The sequence below is a fragment of the Chionomys nivalis genome, chromosome 9 (genome assembly GCF_950005125.1).
Source record: "Chionomys nivalis chromosome 9, mChiNiv1.1, whole genome shotgun sequence".
Taxonomy (NCBI): Eukaryota; Metazoa; Chordata; class Mammalia; order Rodentia; family Cricetidae; genus Chionomys; species Chionomys nivalis.
In genome coordinates, this window is record NC_080094.1 from 46,616,810 (window position 1) to 46,639,551 (window position 22,742).

A 22,742-nucleotide genomic window follows, 5' to 3' on the forward strand; every position below is an offset into this window, starting at 1 on the left:
AAGAACTTTAAGGTGTCCCTTGACGCTTGATTCCCTGAAAGTTGGCCTTGGGGAGACACCATGTTTGCTTGCTTTCCTGGATGGATGAACCTGAATTCATGCAGAAGGGAGAAAGTTGTTTTAATATTGCATTTATAATTCCTAGGGCTCTCCCCCTACCATATATTGAAAGATAATGTCTCACTACGTAGGCCAGACTAGCCTCAAACTTACCATGCTCCTGTCTCAGCTTTCTCAAATGCTATGTTTACAGATGCCATACTATACAAGGCTCCTTAGTAAATGCTTTTTTAAAAAAAAAAAAAGAAAAAGATTTATTTATTTTGTACATGTATATCTTACCTGCCTGTGTGGAAGTGCACTATGATGTACATACATGAGGCCGGAAGGGAGAAAGACAGATGGCTGTTGCCTTGTGGATGCTGAGACCTGAACCCTGGTCCTCAGCAAGAACAAATGTTTCTAGCCACCAAGTCAGCTCTTCAGCCCTAGGCAATGTGTTTAGCCTGAGTAATCTCACTCCCTGCAATCAGCATAGTCTCCGGGTTGGACACTGTTAACCATGTGTCCACTTCAAGAAGAGCTGACTTTTTCGGCCTGGTGGGGTTCATCCCAGTGTTTACGCCCTGTGTGCAGCAGACATGGCGTCAGGTTTACCCTAGAGTCTGGGTACACCATCTTCCATCGGGGTCACTGGGTGGCACACGCAGGAAGAGCAGAAGAAGAGGCTGAGCTGGGATGAAGGAGCTAGGAATATCTCCGTCCAGGCGCTGAGGCAGAGAGCTGGTTTGAGGCAGCGGAGGGAAGACCATGGGTAAAGTTCAATGTCAGAAGTAGCACTTCCTCTTAATGTGGGTTCAGGTAAAGACATTGGTGCTCCAATCCCAGTGGGATTCACAGACGCCTCCTCCTACATAGTATTCACCCTCTGTCTGCCCCCAGGGCTGCCGACCTGGCAAGCTCCTCTTTTTACCTCAGGGCCCTGTTGACACTAAAATCCTCAAAAGAACCTAGCAGTCACTCAGGATTCGAGGAATTTCTGCATTCCAGTTTCCTGACCTGATTTTCAAAATCTCTCAGAAAGGAAACATGACATCAGGGCAGTCAGGGCAGCCCTCTACAGGCTGCGGCAACAGTGGTTCCAGGATCAGGCCACCCTGGGTGTGGGGGAGAATGTAGGACGCTGAGGTGGGGTGAAGGGAGAGAGGCTCCCTCACAGGAGCACATCCATGGTTTTGGATTTTTCCACCTGAAGAATTTGCCTCATTAGCCTGTCTGAATTTCTGTACATAGGGGTGTGGATGGGCTCTTTCTGCCTGGGTTTAAATGTCCCCTCCCACACTCAAGGTGACATTTGATCACTATCGTGATGCTATTGACAGTGATGTACTTTATAACAGATTATAGACTAAGACGCTGTGAAGCCAGTGTCCTACTACCATGGCAAAATTTCCGAGGCAAACACTTTAGAAAGAAAGGTTTATTAGGGCCTGTGGTGCCATAATAGCATAGCAAAACCATGTGGTAGTGGAAGCTTGTTTGTATTGGTCAAGGCCCAACTTCTCCCTCAACACTACAGGAATCCATGCATTCCCCACATTCCCTATGGAGATGTACGAAGCTTTTTAGTTTTCTGCTTTGCATGTTTAAAGCAGAGCTAGAGCTCCAAAATGAGAGTGGATTTTACATTTTATTTATCTCTCTGAAGCAACTGCACAACTGCTTTTTGTGATCAGATTAGCTTTTTTTTTTTTTAATCTGAGGGGGAGTTGGGAGTTCACAGTGTCCTCTGTGCAGCTTCTGTGACACCTCAGTATCCCATGTCCATGAAGCTTATGGTAGTGGCATAGCTGTGACACACTCTGAATGCTGTGTGACCCACGTGAGCCAGACAAGGAGGGAAGAATGAACTCCTGTGAATCTAAAGCTGAGGCCCGAGAGCTGGTTCAGGAGCACATACTGCTCTTGTAGAGGACTTGAGATTTGTAGCACATGCAATCCTTGAAACCCCAGCTCTAAGGGATCTGCTGCCCTCTTCTGGACTCCTTGGCACCTGCACTCACAGGTGTATATACACACAGACACATGAGTGTATACACAACAGAAAATAAAGTGAAAATATTCTAATGCTGAACCCATGTGAGACCATGCTTGTTTTCTGCAGTGGATTTGCCTGGCAGAATGGGAGTTTTCCCATCTCTTCTCTTTCTTCCAGTGTATGCTTCTATTTGGTTAGCTTGAGCACTAAAAGGTCACACAGATACTAGTTACTCTAGGAGGTTTCAGAAGAGCAGGGCAGACCAAGGCCCTGGCTTTCAAGGGAGCAGAGTAAACCACAGAAGGGTCCTTCTGATGTTTGTCTGTGCAGAATTCTTGCATGAGTTAGCAAATAGTGAGAAGAGATAAAGTCAGTTGTGGCTCAAAGAGTCACCACTGGGTTGACCCCTGAGGCCCTCTACACTGCACCTGGGAAATCATGGAGACCAGACAGACATTAGCAAACAAAAATGTTTCCAGGAACTGATAAAAAAGAAAAAGAACAACCTCAAAATTCCCCTAATGAGGAGCCCATTGGAGCCAGGTCAAGCCAGAAGGGAGATCATGAATACGTAAGATAGGCACATGGGGCATTGAGCTATAGCTCAGTTGGTAGAGCTCTTATCTAGCATGAACAAAGCTCTGGGTTTGATCTCCAGTACTGTGTAAACTAGGTGTGATGACTCGTACCTGTGCACCTAGTGTAAGTTTGAAGCCAGCCTAGACTGCATGAAACCCTGTCTCAAATATGTGTGTGTGTATACACACATATATACACATACATACGTATATGAGGAAATCTGGGGAAAATCTTTTTGCAACCTTGAAGTAGAATCACAGAGGGCCTTGTGTAGGGTAGATCACAAAGAGTGATAAGTCTGTCTACATCAAAATGTGAAACTTCTGATTTCAAACCAGAAATAGTTACGAGAGAAACAAAGGCAGCAATAGGGCAGCAGACATTTGTAGCATATTGTCTATGACTGTATCTGTATATATGCCAGTATGTAGTGTACATACAGATGCATGTTTACTCGTATTTATGCACAAGTATACTGTCTGCATCCACATATAGATTCTTATTAGAATCTGTAATCCAGCCTTCAGGAGAGTGAGGCAAGAGGCTCACTAGTTAGAGAACAAGAGCTTGTCTCAAAACAAAACAAAAATTCTAAGTTGGTTTCCAGGCTTGGCCAGGAGCACCTAGTAATCAGCAAGGGGGAAAAATTAAGAGTAACAACTGAAGAGAAAAATGGATGAAGGAGCTGGCCAGACAATCCACAGGGAAGAAAAGGCAGTGGAGAGTGAAGGCACAGAGGGACTCTTGCTTCACCCAACTTGTATGAATGCTTTCCAGTGGACGCTTCTGCTTGGATGAACTGTATAAAGATAAACAAAAAACTACATTCAGATTAAACTTGAGCAATACAATGAAGCTGGGAAGTCACAGAACTGTCAACAGATAGAAGAGGGAGAGGACAGGGGAGGAGAATGGGCCAGTTCCATGGGACTTAGTAGGGTATGGATGGGGATGGCACACACAGTGGAGGGGGCTCTCCATTTGAGTTGAGGTGGCACTCAGGGACCCACAGGATCCCCCAGGGCCCAGAGGCATTTGGATATCTTCAGAACCATGGATTCCAAAGTATCTGACCCTGTGCTACATAGGGGTCCGTCTCAGGGGATGATGGTCACTTTATTCCTCACGCCTGTGTACATTTGAATGATCGGTACTGAAATCCTGTTTAGAGGGGTCTTGAATCAGATGAGAGACTCTAGTTTGCAGATCAAGAAAGCATCACCAACATCTTTGTTTTATCTTTTCTCTCTGTTTCTGTCTTCCTTCCAACTTTCTCTCTCTTCTCTCCCTTTCTTCTTTCCTTCCTCCTTTGCCTGTCCATTTACTCTTTTGTAGATGGAAGTTTCTGTCCCACATGGTCCTGCAGCTGTTTAGTCCCAAAGAAACATGCAGAGGCTTATATTAATCATAGACTGTTTGGCCTTTTAGCTCAGGTTTATTATTAACTAGCTCTTCCAATTTAAATTAACCCACAAAAATTTTGGTCTATGTTTAGCCATGCAGCTTGGTACCTTTACTCAGTGCAACATTCTCATCCTGCTTCCTCTGTGTCTGACTGATGTCTGACTCTCTGCTTTTTCTCTTCCCAGAATTCTTCTAGTCTGGTTGCCCTACCTATACTTCCTGCCTGGCTACTGGCCAATCAGCATTTTATTAAACCAATGAGAGTGATAAATCTTTCAGTGTACAAGAGCATTATCTCACAGCACTCCTTTACACAATATACATTTTATACAGCATCCCTTCTAAGCATCAAGACCTGTGTTGGCTTCCCAAGACAAAGACTACCTAACTCTAACCTCAAGGTGCCTCGGAGTACAGCCGAGAGGAAGCCCATGCCGGTCACACTGGCAAACCATGGTGTCCCTGGGAAAGAGATGCTCTCCTGGGGCCATACAGTGCAGATCAGTGGTCCAGGTTCATCCCAGACAAAAGCAAACTCCCACCCTCCCCATCATGGTTCCTTTAGAAGTTCGGGGCTTTGGGGAGAGGGAATCTCTGACTGAGCCCTTGTTGTGCACTGGAACCATACCAGGAAGCTTGGGTGGCTCCTCTTATCTTCCAGGCAACTTCCTGCTGCAGCCCACATGAGCTTCCACTTTCATTCAGTATCATTTCCTTTGAACTGGACATGTCTTCTGGGAGAGTGTGCTGCTTCATCAGTGGAAATCAGAACAGTTGTGATACTTCCATGATGGACACATGGAGCCTAGCCCTAGCTCCCATTTTGCTCCAGTCTGCCTTACCTTTTCTCCCCCAGCATGCTTTCCAAAGACACATCTGTGTTTTAGAACAGAGCATGCGCTGTTGATGGATATTTTTTAATTAATTTTTTAATGTGCATTGGTGTTTTGCCAGCATGTATGCCTGTGCGTGGGTGTCAGATCCTTTGGAACTGGACTTATAGTCAGCTGTGAGCTGCCATGTGTGTGCTGGGAATTGAACCCAGGTTCTTTGGAAAAGCAGCCAGTGCTTTTAACTGCTGAGCCATCTCTCCAGTCCCTATGGAGATCTTTTACAGCAGAGCTCAACTGAGACATAGACAACCTGCTGTGGACTAAGAAGGAGGCTCCGTTTTGATGGAACCTCCCACCCAAACCCTGTCCCTTGCCTTTCCTCTGTAGAGGGCATCTTTCTCCCTGGCTCTCCTAAGGTCACTTCTGAATCCTAATACATTCCTTCTTCTGCCTTCTCTGGACTGTCTGAACCCCTGGAGTGTCTTTTTTTTCCTGGTTCTAATAGTCCTGAGATCCACCTGATAGCAATGCTGACACAATAAAAATCCACCAGCAAAGCTTCTCATCCGCCAAAGCCTCTGGACCTGTGCACCCTCTCCAGCTGTCTCTACCCTAGAGCATCCTCAGAGGCACACCATGGAAGTGTGTGACACCATTGTGCCAGATGGGGATGATTGAAAGGATGAATGTCAGGAAGTCAGAGTAGGCTAGGAGATGAGGTCCAAAGATGAAAGTTCCAGAAAGATGAGAGTACACAAGGTTCTGGGAAGACCTGGGGCACACTGGCATCTAACTAGCAAAAGGCTCGACAGAGTGCATTCTGGGGGTGGAGAGACAAAGAATGACTTAGACCTTCTCAATGGAGCTACCAAGCGAGAATGTCCTCCATTTGTAATTTATGCTTATTTTTCTTACATTTTTAAAAATAAAAATGACATACTTAGTCTTTTTGTTTTCTCTTCCAGTGAGACAGGATCTCATGTAGCCCAGGCAGGCCTTGAAATCCCTAAGTAGTCAGAACAACTGGGAACTGGTCCCTCCGCCTCTAAGAACTCATGAGTGTTGGGGCTACAGGTGTGTACCACTGCATACGTTTTATAACGGGAATCGAGTCCAGGGCTTCCTGAGTGCCAGGCCAGCGCTCTGTCAGCTGAGAGTGTCTTATATGCTGCTCCTCTTTTCCTCCCCTTAGCCACCTTTGCCTTTGTGTACAGCTGTTCCTCAACCTCTCCGGTATCTTAGGTGACTTCTCTTAGCTTCCAGCCCTATGAGTTCACAGCTTCAGTGTGTGATGGGAGGGTAGGCTTGGTGTCCCTGCCTGGGAGGCCCTGTGACTCTACACACTGGTCTAGCATTCTGCTTCAGCTACCTTGGTCCCCAAGTGCCACATGGCAGTTGCCTAACACTTTTGGTACCAAACATAAAAATCCATTGCACTTTTAGCTCAGACTCAACTTGAAATCCTAGCTCAAGTTCACATTCCCTTAAGGACTGAGATCCCTGGTGTTCAACCCCGATGGCCAGAATTGAGAAATCGCCGGGCCGTGAACACAGGCACCAGTGTTTGGTAACTGGTGTGTGCTGCCGGTCTGGCTTTCTGTTTGGGAGTCTCTGGGGCGATGTGCGACCAGATAAGGGTTGTAATGAGAGGGAGGGCCTTGGGGGTTGTCCAGCGAAAAGACAGCTGGCGGAGTAAACAGAAAAGGGCTGCCGGGCACTGTCTAGACAAATGAGGGTGCGCAGTAGGTCCGCAGGGTGACGCAGCACTGCCAATGAATGCCCCCTATTCATGGGTCCAGTCCTTTGTCTACGTCCAGGCCTGTATTTTAAAAACAAGAACTGGATGAACTGGTCTGACCACTGCAAAGCGCTGAACACTTCCCCCAGGCGGGTACTCAGGTGAATGAAGTCATGGATATTTTCTCATTTTCCGTGCAGTTCCAATCTGTGATTAACTTTTATCTCTGCAGGGAAACAACAGCCTCCCTCAGGCTGATAACAATGAGGAGGACTGGGGGTGAGGGTGGTGGGAAACTTGAAGCCTCGGGGGAGGGAAGGGTTGGTGCTCCCAGCCCTGACCCCTGCAACTGCACTATACCCAGATGTCCCTGCTTCAAGTTCATTTTACTCAAAGTCGACTGCCCTGGCCTTGCCCTGATTAAGGCTTCACCACACACCTAGAAGTCTTGTTTGGACCATCTACTAGTTTTTGAGTCCTGCCCCAGCCAATTATAGAAACTTCCCAGAGGACCTCATTTCAGAAGCAACTTCCGCCTGCCTCCCTCATCCTCACCTCTGCAGGGACCAGACTTCCACTTGTCTGAGCACAGCTCCTCCTGGGAGAAGGTTTGCCCTTGGCACTTGGGCCATTGGCAGTGTGGTCAAACAACTGGGGTCTCAAACCCAAGCTGAGGAATGCAATGTGTGAATTACACAGGGGAAACCCAGGATTGTCCCTCCACTCCCCGCCCCATCTCTACTGCGCTTACTACCTTTGGATGGACACAAATAAACTGGGAAGTCTGAGTCTTGACTGTAGCACTAGAGTGAGCAACAGAGGTGCCTGTTGGCACCTGGCTTCTCAGCTAGGTAGGCAGTAGGGAGTGGTGGAGACCAGAGCTAGGACAGTGGACAAAAGACAGCCTGCTGCTTAGGATGCATTGGCTCCCCAGGTCCCCCTGTGTTGTAATAGGAGCGGCAGGGCTGCGTCCCCGGCACCCGGCCGCCCGCATGGCTTATGCCCCAAAATAATTATACGGAAACTGTATTTTTTTAATCATTGTCTGGCCCATTAGTTTTAGCCTCTTATTGGCTAGCTCTTACATATTGATCTAACCTATTTTTAATATTTTGTGTAGTACCATGAGCTGGCTTACCAGGAAAGATCTTAACCTGCGTCTGTCTGGAGTGGGAGAATCATGGCGACTTCTGACTCGGCTTCTTTCTCCCAGCATTCTGTCTGTTTATTCCATCCATCTAAGGGCTGGCCTATAAATGGGCCAAGGCAGTTTTTTTATTAAATGTAAGTAAATCCTCCATCATTTCCCCTTTTTTTGTTTAAACAAAAAAGAAAGGCTTTAACTTTATCGTGGTAAAATTACATATAACAAAATGGTTATCAAGCAAGAATTACAGTTACAATATTTATATCTATTTTATCTCTTATCATAATTAAGGAAAACTATATTTATTTATTTTTTAATTTTATCAAAGACTCCAGAAGGATATAATATTACCTAAGTAAACAAGAAATAAGAAAACTCTAGAAATGACAGAGACATCTCATTGCCTGGACAGTCATCCAAAGTTCTTTTGTACCGTTGGGGCATCCATCTTTGGCCTACAGGCCCATAGTATCCAGCAGACATTTTTATGAAGCAGGAAATTTCAAAGACAGTTCAGTCATTTTTTGCTGTGTCCTGCAGAATGTCTTGTAGACTCTTTTATGAATCAGGAACCCCGAAAGAACATCTCACCTTTAGGCAAGTTCAGCAGTCCTCTCTTTGCGGGTTCTCTGTGTCGTTTATGCATCAGTCTAGGCAAGAGCAGTTTCTTGCCCAAATGTCTATTAAATTCCATAAGGAGCCTCTTTGATGCCTATCTTTTTCTTGAAGTAGTTTGGTGCTGTCAGGAGCAGATGTGTCTCATTGTCATAAAAAGTCCTAAATTATTAAAACATTTAAATGCCATATTCTGTAGCCTTTGAAAGATATGAAGAATACCTATCTGAAATATATCTATGTATATCTAGAAAATCTAACTAACATGACTACAAGCTTTATTATTATCGATGATTATCCATTAACAACCTATATTTACATTATATTTTTAAATGAATTATATAATCACAATGCCTTAATCAAGATTAGAAATACATATACTTATAACAAAATTGACCTTAAAATCATACCAATGTAAATTATTTATATCTATATCATATCCCCCTTTAAATGTAAAAGAACATTTATAAACAATATTTGCCAAAATAATTATACGGAAACTGTATTTTTTTAATCATTGTCTGGCCCATTAGTTTTAGCCTCTTATTGGCTAGCTCTTACATATTGATCTAACCTATTTTTAATATTTTGTGTAGTACCATGAGCTGGCTTACCAGGAAAGATCTTAACCTGCGTCTGTCTGGAGTGGGAGAATCATGGCGACTTCTGACTCGGCTTCTTTCTCCCAGCATTCTGTCTGTTTATTCCACCCATCTAAGGGCTGGCCTATAAATGGGCCAAGGCAGTTTTTTTATTAAATGTAAGTAAATCCTCCATCACCCCTGCAAGGGCAGAGCTGGCACCTGAAAGTGAATGTACGTCTTTAGCTTGGCTTGTCTGACCCACACTGGCACTAGTGAAGACAGTGATGAATGGGTTATAGACCCAGTCTAGGGACAGTCACTAATTGGTGTCACCAACTGTTGGCCAAAGGGAGGGCCATGGCCCCTCCAATGCAAGAGGCTTTCCCATATCCTGTGGGTACTCTGACCATACCTCATATCATGTGGCAAGGGGGTTGAGTCATCCAGGACCCCCCATCTGCAGGAAGAGTATCTTTCACCATGGCCTAATCTTGGCCTTTGTGTGATTCCAGCAGCAGGACAGAATATGTGCTTAGCGATGTCAAGGGACCAATGGACTAGGGTGGGCCTTGAGCTAGGATCTTTCTTTAGTCAACAAACAGCCATCAAGTGCAGGCTCTGTAGCTGCTCTCAGTGCTGGCTGCTTTGGGACAGTGGCCTCCCTGTGTCCAGGCATGGTCCCCTGCGGATTGCAGACCAGTGCACACACTCTTTCCCTGCTACTGCTCAAGCAACACGGCGAGGAAAAGAAAAGCTAATAACTTTTCTTTTTCTGGTTATTCAAGACAGGGTTTCTCTGTGTAGCCCTGGCTGTCCTGGGACTCACTTGCTGGGACCAGCGCGGCCTCAAACTCAGAGATCTGCCTGCCTCTGCCTTCCAAGAGCTGGAGTTAAAGGCGTATTCCACAAGATCTGGCTAAGAATAGTAACTTAACAGCAAGGCACACATTCTCAAAACAACGACTCTGAAATCTGTCAACAGATGCGGCAGATGCGGGTGGCTTCGACTTCGCTGCTGTGAGGCAGAAATGAGTCGCAGCTGAAGAAATGATGCCACTCAAGGCAAGTGTCCGCAGCAAGGCTGGGACCTGCACCCCACAAAGGCCAGCAGTGGTAGCCAAGGCCTCAGTGCTCAGAAGTTGCCTGACAAATGTCTACAGACAGAAAACCGATGGACAGAATCGCAGGTATGAATCTTGTCTCCTCTAAGATCATCAAAAATTAAGAAATCGGGGCTGGAGAGATGGCTCAGTGATTAAGAGCACTGATTGCTCTTTCAGAGGACCTGGGTTCAATTCCCAACTCCCACATGGCAGCTCACAACTATCTGTAATTCCAATTTCAGGGGACCCGACACCCAAGGCAAAATACCAATGTACGCTAAATAAAAACAAATTTAAAAATTAATAAATCTCATATGTTTGCCAACTCCAACAATCATATCCCAATGGCTCAGAGGTTAAACAGAGGATTGAAGGTGAAATTTATGTGGAATAGGCACTGTAAATAAAGTATTACGTATCAGCCTTGGGTTGGGGTGAGGGAGAGAGAGAGAGAGAGAGAGAGAGAGAGAGAGAGAGAGAGAGAGAGTAGAAATAGCGAGTGACTAGGACCACCTGATCCTGGTCTTGAATGGAAACTAGACTCGGCTGGAGGGAGACATCACTCAACCTCTAATACTACTCTGAATTCAATACAATCACATCCAAATCTCACAGGTGTTTTTTTTTTTTGTGTGTGTGTGTGTGTGTAAAATTTGACAAGAGATAACCATCAACACTAATTAGGAAGCTTTGACTAAGGAGAGGAGGGCCTTGCTGCAGTGACGCCAAACAACTGAAAATTAAATCGAAGAAATTTAGAAACTGACCCTTGTACACAGGGAGTTCAACACAACAGAGGGGAGAGGTACAGACCGCTGAAAAAGCTTCATTCAAGGAGTAATATAAATTATTGCAGGTTATGTTAATATAATTTGGAGTAAGTAGATTATCCACATAAAGACAATTAGGTCATTATACCTTTAGATGAACAAGAATAACCCAAAAGTTGGTGAAATACTTAAGTACAAAAAACAACAACTCTAAATAGCACAGAAGAAATATAGAAGATATCTTTCTGAATTCAGAGTAAAAAATGATTTTTCCTAAACTGGATAAAAAAAAAAAACCCACAAACCTTACTGCAAAAATTAATAGATCACTTAATACAACAAATAAGTCTATAGAAAACATTTTAAAAACTTATTCATGAACATGCTAAACAACAAGACGTAAGAGGATATTTACAGTGCAATCAGAAAGTAGACGAAGGTTCAGAATCCAGAATATTAGAACATCTGAAAGTCAGTGAGGAAATAATAAATGACTTAGTGAAAGAAAAAAAATGAGCAAATGGCATAGGAAAGCCACAGAAAGAAGAGAAACAGCAAAGGAACCCTTGGCCAATGGTTAGAAAGTGAATCTCCCATTTCATATGTAAGCAGCAGTGAAGAGGAAGTCTTCCAGATAACGGATTAGATGACGTCATGAGGGCTGGTACCCAGGATGACAGTGGCTTATAAGAAGAGGAAGAGAGGCCTAGGCTGATTTGTTTGTTCTGTCTTGCCATATGGTACCTTCCACCATGTTGTGATGCAGTCCAAGGTCCTCCTCAGATCCCAGCACCATGCTCTAGCTGGCCCAGCCCCTAGAATCTTAACCCAAATAAACCTCTCATCTTCATAAACGATTCAACCTCTGGCACTTTGTTATAGCAACAGAAAACAGAGTAAAATAACATCTGTATTGGTTGAGATACTCCAGAGAAACCAGGATAGTAGATATACACATGCACAGAGATTTACTTTAAGGAACCCGTTCATGCAATTATGGAAAATGTCGAGTCAAAATTCTGCAAGGGAGGATCAACAGACTGCAGACAAGAAGGCAATGCTGGGGTCCAAGCTGAAAGAACAGCAGAATGGAGACCCAAAGAAGACCTGAAAATCTAGTAAGGCAGATAAAGTTCTCAAAGCAGCTTGCTAGAGAATATCTTTTTGCCTAGGGAGCCTAGCCTTTCATTCTATTGAGCCTTCACTAATTTAAATATAACTCTCACTTAGACACACCCCATAGGACTATCTCATAGATCCATAACATTAACCACAAAAACTTCTGCATTAGATTGGTCAAACTATTGGTCTGCCAATATCAAGTGTTGGCATGAATGGCACGCACTGGGGACTCACACCTGCTCATGGGGACATACAATTCAGTCTTCCCTTTGGAGAACAGAGTTTTAGACCTGAGAAACTGTCACATAGATGCACAAATATTTAATGCATCATTGTCCAAAGTAGCAAAAAGAGTGCTTAAAAAAAATCAGCATTTGCCAGGCAATGGTGGTGCATGCCTTTAATCCCAGCACTCAGGAGGCAGAGGCAGGCGGATCTCTGTGAGTTTGAGGCTAGTCTGGTCTACATAGCAAGTTTCAGAACAGTCAACAAAGCTACACAGAAACCTGTCTCAAAAAACAAACAAACAAAAAACTAAAAACAAAAACCAAAAATCAACATGAGAGATTGCGACAGACACTGGCACTCAAGGGACAGAGGGCCACTCCGAGGAGCCTGAGGGACCCACAGAGGTTTCAGGGAGATGTGGTGGCAGAGAATGAGCCTGTAGAGCGTGCAGTACCTCCAGGAAAACTAAAAAAAAATGTCTTATGGGAAGATGCTCCCCAACCCCAGGGTTTTTCTTTGTAGCTCTCGCTATACTGGAACTCATTCTGTAGACCAGTCTGGCCTCGAATTCAGAGATCCTCCTGCCTCTGCCTGCCTCATAAGTGCTAAGATTAAAAGCATGGGCCACCACCACCTTGGTTGGAAAGATGATTTTAAAAAGTGGTTTCATGGGGTGGGGGGAGATGGCAGCAGGAGTAGCGCGAGCCACGGAGAGTAGCGCGAGCCACGGAGAGTAGCGCGAGCCACGGAGAGTAGCGCGAGCCACGGAGAGTAGCGGCAACCAGGGTGGACTGCAGCTACAGCAGGTCGCTGGTCTCTGAGCAGCAGCAGGAGACAAAGAGTGATTCAGTGCTTGGATGGAGTCTCCTTGAGGGTCCTCTGTGGTCCGTACTGCCACTGCCAGAGCCGTGTTGATGTCCATGGTCTGTGTTGCAGACAGAGCCCATGCTGATGTCTGTGATCCATGCTGCCGCTGGCTGCTATGACCAAGGAAGCTTCTTTTGCAATGGTATCAATGACTGGAGACTTATAACTGAGCGTGAGAGACATTGAAGGTTTCTGTGACACCCCCTCCCCCCCCCAAAAAAAAACAGTCCAGACAGGAAGCTATTGAAGAGAGTACTTAAAAATTATGATAATGATGCTGACACATAGCTTTTCACAGTTGATGGCTTCTGGCTGGGGTGGGAATAAAGAAGGACTCGCTTATCTTTAAGGGGCTGGGCCACTGGGAGTTTGACCATGCTCCAGTGAGTATATGGGCAACACAAATTGGACTTGTTTTTTGTTTTGTTTTGTGGGAGGGTGGACCTGGGAGAAATAAGAAGTGAGTGTGATCGGGGTACATTGTATAAAATTTCCAAATAATTGATAAAACTATCATGTTAGGGAAAAAGGAAATCAACATAAAATGGTCAACTTAACCATGAGAACTTTTGGTGACAGAATAGCAGAAATACAGGCACTAGAGCAAGGTGCATTCACAGGGGTAAACGTTAACACGACTGCGCAGCAAAGCCTAGCTTTGGAAGTACCTGTGTAGAGGAATAAACAGCTCCGAAAATTCAAGTTGTAAATCAATATTATGTATTACTCATTGGCCAATGCCTTAGGGCAATGCACAGAATCATGTCTGGTATTCACACGTACTAAATTCAAGCTCATGCCTTCCCTGATAAATACAGATGGAAAATGAAGTCAAGAAAAAAATATTTTTTTAAGTCCTGGAACAAGCATGAGCAAATCCTAAGATCTGTTGAGGCCCCAGGGGTGGGATATTGTGTACTCCTCTCTGCCCTTGTTCTTGTATGTTCATATTTCTCCAGATGCACGTTACTGAGCGATGGTGCCTCAAACGAGGCATCTGAGGGAAGATGCACGCAGGATGGGGATTCTGTGGGAGTTACAAGGACCACGAGGCAGGGCCATAAGGCAGACAGTGGATCAGGCACTCGCTGGCACACTGCTTGGGGTGACTGAAGGAATGAACTCTATGTAATATATTGGATGGTTGAGACAGACTACCAAGTTCTGTGGACAGCCAGAGATGATGACCTCTTGTTGAAAAAGCGGGCAAAGACCTTCCTGCAGCTCACGAGTATCAGTGTAGGGAGGGGTGCCATGTACGGAAGATGGGGGACACCATGGAATCACCACATAAGGTGTGAGTGTAGTCGCACACAGCAGAAGGGCATTATAGCAGAATGTGTAGATGAGGGTTGTCCTGTAATCTTAAACCACTTCCTGACTTCTTGGCCTTCTTGGCGGATGTAAGTACACTCTGTATGCACAGTGTGCACAATGTATACAAAGTTGTAAGCATTTGGGGACACATTTCTCAGAATTTGGTTTTAAAGAGCTTTTGACTGTGCTTTTCTCTAAAGAAGAATTGGACTAGGACTGGAGAGATGGCTCAGTGGTTAAGAGCACTGGCTGCTTTTGCAGAGGATATTTCTCAGCACCACCTCAGGAGGCTCACAAGTGCTTGTAACTTCAGACCTAGAGTTTTTAACACCCTCATCTGGCCTCTGCAGGTACTGTACGCATGCGTGTTCATGTGTGTAACATGCGCGCACGCACAAATATTGCTTAAAATTTTAAAATAAATTGGTCTACATTCACTCAAATGAAACCACGTTACCCTCTCAAAAGACATGTCTAGAAGAAAAGATTTAGGGGAGACACATGTGTCCACCTTCATGACTCCAACCCCTAAAACACAGAGGGTTATCTTAGAGCTTTCTGCCAAGAGTCCAGCAGTCTTTGTATTCCCCGGAAACCTTGTCTTGGACCTCATTTGGTCCGTGTGACTGCCACTGCAGAGATGGCGGTGGCCACATGGCTGAGAGGTGGGAAAAGCTGGGAAGGCAGAGGTGGAGGGAAACAGTAGCATTGAGCTCTGCATCTTCCTCACAGCTTCAGCTGTGCTCTGCTCCCAAGAAAACATGTTTGACAGCGTTAATCCCGATGTGCTTCCCATTCGGGATGCGGAAGCAAAGAGGACAGCGGCTGTAGGAGGAAACAGACTGAGAAGTTCCACATGGGCTCCAAGTCCCTGGGGTAATGCTTAGGCCCCAAGGGAGCCATCAGACTTCATTGCAAGTGTCTTCAAGCAAGCTTCACAGGGAAGAAATGAACATTGACTTCTGTCCTTAGTGCCAACTTTTTCAATGGAAAAGTTTTGAAGTGTTCAGACGTATCCTTAAATGATGTTAGCTTTGTTCTTCAGATGTGAGAGCAGACACGGCCAGCTGTGTTTCCCTCTCCAGTGACAAGCCCGTTGGTCCCTCGGGATGATCCTCATCATCTGCTGGGATGGCCTCCACTGGCAAGGGAGTAGACACTCACCCAAAGCTAGTTCAAGAGCTCCCAGGAGCAGCGTGCGTGCATGTGTGTGTGTTTTAGGGGGGCAAATGTGTGGGAGGAGTGCGCAGAGAACAGGGTTCTGCCTGGGTTATAAACAGCAAGTCCACATGAAGCAGGCCTTCAGCTGCACTCAGAGAAGGAAGCAAGGAAGGACAACGTGATAACTAACCCCAGCCAGACCTGGAGCAGTCAGCCATTGTCAATGACAATGTAGACTTCAGAGGAAGCTGAAGAGGACAGCCCAGCAGGTGTTCAGACCCGGAGGCCAGCATCTTACTCTCACTTCTGTCTGTGTCGACGCTGAGAAATTTCTCAATCACCATGAATCCACATGTGACTGCACAAAAATCACAGGAAATGCCAAAGGATAAAGTAGGGGTATTGTCATGGCGTAAAGGCGTGGTCTGCTCATCACAGGGTAAAAGCCAACTATCTGCGAGGCAAGGTTGTCACAGACAAAACTCACTGAACCTAGAGCTCACCAGTCTGGCTAGACTGACCGGCAGATAAGCCGGGGGCCCAAAGATCCTGCTGTGTCTTCCTCCCCAGCCCTGGGCTTGCGGGTGTATGTCGTGCTCTGCTTTTTACATGAATGCTGTGTCTGAATTCAGGTCCTCCCACTCCTGTGGTAAGCACTTTACCAATCAAGCCATCTCCCCAGCTTTGATGAGTTTTAAAAGGACAGGCTCCAAGGAGGTGGCCCTTCTCTTTTGCTGATGTCACTGAATTCAGCCTTTGTTTGCCAAAGGTCTGAGAGCTTTGCAAAAAGCTTGTATTTAGCCAGGAGCCATAGATCACATTTTGGTTTTGTTTGGCCGACATTTTCACGGCTGATCCAAGCCTTATTCGACTGTGGTCAGAGAATCCACAATCTGCTTTTCTGAGAACTGTTTGCAGTTTTCTCTGTGTTCCAGGGTAGCTAGTTATTCCCTGTTTGCCTTCTCCCCGCCCCCTTTTTTTACATGTGTGCACACTGACACACCTTCTTGTGATTGTTTAAACATCCCTTCATCCATTCATTTGTAACACCTCCAGAGCCTCTGTGTTTGCACAAAACCTGATCACACTGGTCTTTGTGTTGCTTATGATATATTCTCTGCCTTGCTTTGTAACATCTGGAGACCCACAAAACCACTCTCCCAGTTCCGTCTGCCAGATAGGCTGTTGAGCTGGCAGACGGTCAGCCCTTCTCTTTGTGGATTCCACTTTGAGCATTTCTTAAACCCAGCACTTTGAAAGCTGAGACAGGAGGATTACCATAGGTTATAGGTTAGCCTAGGGTACGTAGTAAGTTCCTGGGCAGCTTGAACTATAGTGTAAGTTCTGTCTCAAAACAAAACAAAGCACTGAGTCTGTATTGAAAAGAAGTTTGTCCTTTGTCATTAGATGCCAAACAGTCGTCATCACAGCAAGGCTCCGAGTAGCCAAACCTCACGCATCTGTGCGTGATCTAGAGATCATTTAAGGTGACCTTCCTGTCTGAGGAGTGTTTTATATGATCTGGAATTTCCCTATAAAGTGGTTACATAAGTCACCCAGGTAGAAACACTGAAGAGGAAAGAGGATCATGAACTCAAGGCCAGTCTGGGCTACATACACACACACACACACACACACACACACACACAAAAGCCCACAAATCAAACATTTGCTGGCAGCAACCACAACCCCCTCCCATTCTAAAACATATGATATGCATGTAATTTTACTATTTACTAAAGATTAAAACAAGTTTGCATATTAACGAGATGACATACTTGTTTAGTTTTACATAAAGAATCAAATCTTGACTGAACATTTCATTCTGTGGGACGTTGAGCACCTGCCATGCTTTGTCTGGGTCGATCGCGGCAGTTTTGTACCTGTCAGTGCTGTGAACGTGACTGTACACAAACACATATAATGGACTAGCAGAAGGGCGTCTAGTACTACCTCAAAATGACTGGAGATCTCGTCTTAATCCCGAACTGAAAACAACCTAGTAACCTTCACAAAATGCAAGTCAGCAACTCAAACAGCAAATGTTTGACTCAAATGTGCTAAACCAACAAATGAGGTATGCTAATTGACACATTCCGGGGAACGGCAGTGGGAAAAATATTAAATGTCTTTACTTTTATTTTATTTTATTTATTTATTTATTTATTTTGCTTTTTCGAGACAGGGTTTCTCTGTGGTTTTGGAGCCTATCCTGGAACTAGCTCTTGTAGACCAGGCTAGTCTCGAACTCACAGAGATCCGCCTGCCTCTGCCTCCCAAGTGCTGGGATTAAAGGCGTGTGCCACCACCGCCCGGCGGGAAAAATATTAAATGTCTTTACTTTCCATCATTATAGCACTTTATTCCCACGAGATCAAAAAGGGTGGTATGCATGCAGAGTTAAACACACTGCAGGCCACACCAGTCTCACATCTGAGCCACGGTGTTTAAGGGTCACTCATCACTGCTCTGTGGTGTGATGGCCGGTGCAGGACACAGCGCACAAGTCCGTGTCCCAACAGGTGGGAACTCAAGGCGGGAACCTAGTGCGAAAGGTGTGGAAGAACACTGCTTACTGGCTCCCTTGAAGGCTCCCGGTGAGCTAACGTTCGGCTACAGTTCCTACCCAGACTTCTATCAGTGGCAGAACGTGACCTGGAAGTGTAAGCCAAATCAACCCTTTCCTCTCTCAAGTTGCTTTTGGCCGGAGAAACTAGGACACATTCAGCTACACATCCCTGTGGAGGGTGGCAGCCTACACTTCCGGAAGTTGTCATCTGAAGACTGGGGATAGCGGACTGTGCACAGGTCATATGGAAATATGAGGCCATTCTATAGAAGCGGCTGAGCATCTGTGGGTTTGGTGGTTTCGGGTGTCCTGGAGCCCACCTTCCTAGAGACACCAAAGGACAGCTGTACTTACTGTCTGTCACTTGGGACTGTACCAAGTCGAGAACATGGATAAGCCCATGTCTGATCATTCTGTGACACTTGCTCTTCCTCTGGTTCTGGTCACTGGAACCAAAAGCCTGTGGGCAGATTGGTGCCATGCACACAGGAGTCACGTAAGGACTCCCATGAGTATTCAAGCACGAAAGGACCAGTTTACAGTGTAGCGCCCTCCCTTGGCCCCTGAACATTTATGGCCTTTTCTTACCTTCTCGGAGTTTTTGTTTCCCTATCTATAAAACAGCAGCAATCACATCTGTGTGCTGGGTTCCTAGGACTCTGCACCAGCAGGGGCCACAACCGCATGCTATCCACAGAGACCATGCTGGTCCCTGGCTAGTTCTGTTTGACTCATCGCTTCTTCTCTGATGGTCTTCCTGAAGGACACATTCACCTAGAAAGGAAGAATTGGCAATGGGGGGGGGGGGTAAAAAGAAGAAAGGAGAGAGGGAGGAAGTGGGGGAGCAGGGAGAGGCTGGACCAGGTGAGAAAGTACATCTCTGTAGTCTCAGTGTTTGGGAGGTGAGGTAGGGGGTGTCTAAATTCTTTTTTCTATTGCTGTGATAAAACATAATGACCACACTCAATCGTGGGTAGAGGACAAATGTTTATGGATTACTGTTAGAGATTGTGCTGGTTTAGAAAATTAAGAGTTTTCGATTCTCCTCCAATAACCATGACTTCACTAGCGCTGAGTAGTTAGAAGTGCAGTCCTCACCCTCACTGAGGAAACTTTTCTGTACAATAGACAGAGACCACTATAGAAAACTGTGACCAATCAAAATGCAGAGTTTGTGGGTCCAGTCTGGACAGACACATCGAGAGAACACTCCAGCACCCAAGGTTCAGGGAACATTGCTGAAGAGGGGCAGAAAGATTGGAAAATGCGAAGGACCAGGGAGTTTGCTGTGAGATTGTGACTATTGGATTATCAGAACCTGCACATATGAAGTCTGCCTAAAACCACTGCCCAAGTGTGAGCTGAACAAGAATGCCTCCAGTAAGCGTGCCAAATCGACGTCTTACCTGAAGGCATCTCTTTTCAAGCCCGTCACAGGAGAGCTCAGTCATTTGAGAGCGTGGTACATGGTACACCCGTGAGTATTTGTGTCATGACTTAACACTTGTAGGCAGTGCTTGGCACCACTTACAGTCTTTGGTCAATTAGGTAAAAATAAGGTCCAAAAATCACACAGCAAGAAGATGACACAGACCAGCAGGACAGTTTGGATTCTCTACCTCATCCTCTCCCTCAGCAGCGCGCTCTCCTTCCATGCAGTCAGAGCAGATGTGTTCTCACTGCTGCTCGGTTGTCTCCAGCCCCACCGCTGGACCTGTTTTCTCTGATCCAGCTCCGATAGCATCATTCCTATAGAGAATCCCACCTCCAAGAATGCACTGAAACCACCGAGTCCTTCCTGGGCCCTTTGGATTTTCCCCCATTACAGTTTTGTTTTTTTGTTTTTCTGCACTGGGACAAGAAGATGTACTCAGTTGTGCTGCATGAAACTGTCCCTGGGGAGATGAGAGCAAATGTCTACTTGTCCCAGATAGGGAACTGATGATGTAGTGAAGTGTGGGCACCACCAAAGTTCAACTTGGTGAGCAGATGAGTGTCATTGAGGTTACTTACAGGAGCAGAAGTGACCCAGAGATAGTTGCATAACCAAATCTCTCCCAGCATGGGTGACAGCTCACAGTGGCTGAAAACAGCCTATAGCAGCTCAGTGGGTTGGAGATTGTCCTTTCTGGGTGGCTCAGCCTCTTCTAAGCAGCTTGTCTTGTCTGAGGGTGTTTCTCGGCAGTCCTTACAGTTTATATAAGCTTGGGGACGAAGGAGATCTAGTATATTCAGTCAGTTTCGGGGACTTCCTGAAGACTCTGAGTTGTTTCCTTCCTGAGCTTCAGGAGCTTCTCTGTGGGATGGAAAGCTTCAACCTCCCTTTAGACCCGTGCTTCTCAACCTCCCTAACTCTGCAACTGTTTAACACAGTTCCTCGTGTTGTGGCAATCCCCAACCATAAAATTATTTTTGTTGCTGCGTCATAGCTATAATTTTGCTACGCTTCTGACTTGTAATGTAAATATCTGTGTTTTCCAGTGGTCTTAGGTGACCCCTGTGAAGCGGTTGTGACCCCCAGGTTGAGAGCCACTGCCTTAGACTACCCCGTTGTCTCATTTCCCTTCTAATATCCTGTGTCTTAACCAGTTTCCCTCTGGGATGGAAGGTTCTAATCTAGGGAGAAGCTGTCACTTGACATCAAGGCCTTGCCAATCATCTTGGTACTGTGACAAAATTTGAGGTATGGGTGCAAAGGTGAGGAGTCCTCGGGTAAAGAAGAGCTGAGACCCTTATGATGTGGAGCCATAGTGGGGACATCTCCACTCATGGTTTTAAAACACACGTGCTACATTTCTGTTCTTATCTCATTTTTATGAATTAGTAGTGGATTTCTGGGGGTGGGGCAAGAATGAGGCTCTAGGCTAGTTTAAGAGCTAGTTCCACACACCCAGACATTCCTTCTATGTGCTAGGGGATGGAGGTCTGGGAGGTTCACCACAGTTCTTCCCAACTGTACAAAGCTGGACATGTGATAGGTCAATAACTATTTTTCGAGATCAAACACCTGCTGGGCACCCTGGTCTCCCACCTTCTTTCCCGGAGCCTGTTTCTCAGCTTCCTCCATAAAGAGCAGCAAGCTGGCCCCAACCTGTAGAAATAGTCTATTCTCACAACCAAGACACACGATTGTTCCCATTTTAATTATTCTAAAATCAGAATGTGTCCTACACTACCGCTTGGTTTCTTTCTTTCTTTTTCTCTGTCGCTCCCCTACAAGTTGCTCCTAGAGCACTGGTGTGCCTTACAATTGTCGGCATCCTGGAGCCAAAGAAAAGATCAGTTTAAATCATGGGCTGCAGCTCTAACATCCACTACATAGACTCTTGGGAGCCATTGTGAAATTGTGTCTTGTTTTGCTCTGAGAATCCTTTGCTGTAAACCCAGGGCAAGCAGATTCTTAGATTCCCCCTAGGTCGGTCCCCTGGCCAAGCCAGGAGCACGGGCAACAGAAGAGCACCAGTGTGGTCAGCCACGGCAGCCTCACCAGCAACCGCCATGCCTCTCAGTTCTGAACCGCTGCCAGCAATGGAGGTGATCTCAGGACACTACCCTCTGCTAGGCCTTAGAATATTCTGGAGGTCTGTGACCAGGGTTGTATCAAAGCCAGACAGAACACATATGGGAACACAATTACAGGGAAAGCAGCCAAGCTGAAGGGGAAGGGGGAGAAGGCCCAGTACCAAAGGACAGCAGCACACTGGGCAGCATCCATGGGGGTGATGGGCTGTGTGGAGAAGACCTTCTCCCAGGGTGCCATCCTCAGCTCCTGTTCCCTAAAGCCTCCTCTTGGATACAGCATGGCTCTTCTCCCAGGTGCTTACAAGTGTTATGTGGTCTGGCCCTCTCTTAAAAAGTCACAGCACGGCCAAGGCTCTGAGAAGTCCTGCAGCAGAGAGCCCCAACGGACTTTGCTTTGATGCTTTTAAAACTTAGTACATCAAAGAACCTTTAAAAAAGAATCTAGTAACACCCTTTAATATCCCAGGACATGGACTGTCTGCAGAATAGTTATAGGGTGACAGACAATCCTGCCTTGTACCATCAGGAGCTGAGTGACAACTCCTTAGTTCCCCAGCTGATCACAGGACAAAGGAAACAGAGTGGAGAAGTGAGGGACGAAACCAGAGAAGACAGGTGTCAGAGCATGCGTGGAAATCCCCCAGGGGAGCACTCAGCTGGGTTCCTCTAGGAGGTCGGCTTCGGCTGTTGTCCTCTGTATCAGTGCTGGCCACTGAGGTTGAGTCTTGTAGGATGTGGTCTTGTCAAGGGTCAAGTTGCTCTTGGAAAAATCCTTCTCTTGTGTAGGAACTGCTGTGGTCAAAGGAAATGAAGTGTGCAATCCCCCCCTCCCTCTCTCCCTCCCTCCCTTCCTCCCCCCCCTCCACCGTCCAAGTACTTCAGAAATACCAATCAGGAAAGCCCAAGCTGATAATTAAGCTTTTGGTACGCAGGATAAACAATGCTACAAAGGACTGGGAAGGTGTATTGGGACACTAGGAACCTCCAGTCCATGAGAGCATTTTCATTTCTGTTGCTGCGCTAGAATACCCTGACAGAAGCAACTTAGAGGAGGAAGGGGCTATTTCAATTCACAACTCCAGGAGAAGTCCACCGTTATGGGAGGTCAAGGCAGGAACTTCAAGCGGCTAGTCACACTGCCTCCA